The sequence below is a fragment of the Pseudophryne corroboree genome, chromosome 2 (genome assembly GCF_028390025.1).
Source record: "Pseudophryne corroboree isolate aPseCor3 chromosome 2, aPseCor3.hap2, whole genome shotgun sequence".
Lineage (NCBI taxonomy): Eukaryota > Metazoa > Chordata > Amphibia > Anura > Myobatrachidae > Pseudophryne > Pseudophryne corroboree.
Window position 1 is genome coordinate 158,701,780 of NC_086445.1, and position 2,999 is coordinate 158,704,778.

Consider the following 2,999-nt stretch of genomic DNA (forward strand, 5'->3'; position numbering starts at 1 on the left):
ATGCATACCAAAATGAGTCTGTATAAGGATTTGTGTATATCTTACACTTGTATCCCATTATGTATAGGTGAAACGTGGCCCGGCAGGCTACTGATGAGGACAGCAAGAAAGAAAAAGAAGACTCTTAGTGTGGGCGCACTCTTGTTGAATCGGTAAATACCATATGAAAATAAAACGTAACTTTTATTGGTACATCATTAAAATGTATAAATATCTCACAGAGGAAGCTAGGAACAACAGCAAAATTACAAACCAACTTAAAACATAACAATATTAGTTAAATCCACATGCGGATGTTCATCCTGCCAAACTCATACAATCAAAGAACATCCATACCCAATTGTCATGTGAAAAAATGGGGATATGTTCTGGTCACTATCAATATTGAATGGGTTAGGGGTATGCAGTCATGGGTTCTTGCTGCAACATTCCACCCTGACCAGTACAGATAAAACTGTGTTGATAAGGCCTCAATAGGTCAATCGGCATTAGAGAGAGCCTCACCTTGCTTTAGTGGTACCGTACAGGTAATTATACCACATGAATAATTGAAAGCAGATTCTAATTACAGGGTATATGGGGATACAATTGCAGTAGTAGGAAGGAAGACAATGGTGCTTCTGCTGTTAGTGTAAATTGGTAACGGCATCCTACAAGTTCAATAAGACTCTACAACACTTGGTATTCCTTGGAGGTCTCCCTTCCAAGTACTGACCAAGCCCAGACCACTTGGCTACCAAGATCAGACAAGATTGGGCATATTCGGTGTGGTATGATAGTAGAGCAGATGAACTTGGTCCAAAAGACACTAATGAGAGTGCACCGCAATCAGAAAAGAATACATTTTAGGAAGATGGGCTGTTGCACCGGGTCCGAGGGCAGCAGTAGCGGTGAGGGGGTCCGCTCGTGGCGGCGGGACGCCTCTGCAGCGGGTCTCTCTTGCTGAACTGTTGCTAGGAAACCAGGGGCAGTGAGCTGTGTGGCTATGTAAAAGGTCTACAGTACTGGGCGCCGCCATGTTGGAGACCAAGTTTGAGGCATAGTCCTTGCTTCCTGTTCCTTCCAGCCAATCCAGGGAAACTTCTTCCTATAAAAGGGGGCTGGTTTAGGACAGGGACGCCAATGCTTCAAGTTACAACCCTGTTGTAGGTGCTTTTGCCCTGTGCTCCCAGGATCCTTGCTGTATTCTGGTTACTCCTAATCCTGCTTAGCTGGTTCTCAGTTGCTGCTGCAGCCCTGCCGTTCCTAACCCGCTGCTGCCTGTGGAAACACTCCTGGAAAACCCGGTCCAGTAAGACCCTTTGGGCACGGTCGGCCTCGGGTCTCCTGCCTCGTCTTTCAAGCCACAGTCCGCAGATCTTTGTCTCCAGCCTCGTCTTTGAAACCACCGTCCACAGTCCGCAGCCCGTTATCTCCAGCCTCGTCTTCCAAACCACAGTCCACCGTTCCTTGTCTCCAGCAACGTCTCCAACCACCATTCACAGTTCCACAGTTCATTGTCTACAGCCTCGTCTTTCAAGTCATAGTCCACAGTTCTTTGTCTCCAGCCACGTCTTTAACCACCATTCACAGTTCCGCAGTTCATTATTTACAACCTCGTCTTTAAAGCCGCAACCCGCAGTTCTTTGTCTACAACTACATCTTTAAGTCATCGTTCACCAGCCACGGTTCTCTACCTCAGCTCTATCCACTAGAACTACAACCCACTGACTCTTAACCCCGCTACGCTCTTCATTGCCCCTTGTTCTATGAGAAGGAACTATATCCAACCCCCTCGTCTAGTTCACCCACAGACAACTACCTCCTTGGGCAAGTCTCAGCTGCCGGATCCTCAAACCTTGCCAGACGTGACTAAAAATAATGGATAAGGGGGTGTTGGTATTTCATAACATTTTTTATAGTAAATCCAATTTTAAGATATACTACTAATTGTCAAAACACTACTCCCCTCTGTGTCTATGGCACTTCAGTACATTATATAATGTACAAATAGGGAAATGTGACTTTTACATTACATGCTACTATCCCTGCCCACATGATGGGTCGGTGTGAGTGCACTACACACATGCATGCTTGGCATAACCCTGTCACAAATGCTGCTATGTTTGACTTGGACTCTTATTGGGGTGTATCCGGCTGAACATACACTGCATACAAATTGTAAATATGATTTTTTTTCTTGCGTGCATCTTTTTCCAACATTTTGTCCAGGGTGTAAATTAATCCAGACCTAAATTATCCCCATTATGCACTGTGGGAATACAAATGGAACTTTAATCAGATTACTAAACATTTTAAGTAATCAGAGACAGCATGATTATAATATTATTTAATCAGACTGGTTTCTGCATTGTCAGTGATATAATGGAAATCAATGCTATATTATGGAGTGAGAAGCACTTCTGTTTTTCCATTGCATACAATGCACTGTGACTACAAATGTGGATGTTAGCTGTAGAAATCAGTAGCTTGATTTTGCAGTAAAATAAGTCTCTTTCACGTCATTCATTATACACATGGAATAGCACTGGGCTGCCAATTTGTTACACTACAGAGGAAGACAGGCTTCCTACCCCATTTTATATGGCGTATTAATCAGACTTCTTATTTACTATATTCATGACAGTGATGCCTATTTAATTCTCATATGCTTTACCTCTGCACAGTGCCATGGCCTTATAATGATAACCTTCCATTTATACTGTAAATAATATTCTGAACCTTAGATAATCTATCATATTCTGAATTTCTCAGTCCTGATATATATATATATATATAGGGAAGCCAGCAGGACGGCACTCACGGAGACTTGGTACATTGAAGACACTGACAGCTGAAGCTGGTGTATAGTCAACGTTTCATATTTTACTCTTCTTTCAAGAAAAAAGAGTAAAGTCTGAAACGTTGACTATACACCAGCTTCAGCTGTCAGTGTCTTCAATGTACCAAGTCTCCGTGAGTGCCGTCCTGCTGGCTTCCCTGCATATTCAGTGTGTCTA

The 2,999-nt window shown here is 43.1% G+C and overlaps 1 pseudogene; it reads right to left on the minus strand.

Annotated features, from left to right (window-relative positions):
- Positions 1 to 666: 666 nt before the first annotated feature.
- On the minus strand, positions 667 to 784 carry LOC135052404 (5S ribosomal RNA; annotated as a pseudogene).
- Between the last annotated feature and the right edge of the window lie 2,215 nt (positions 785 to 2,999).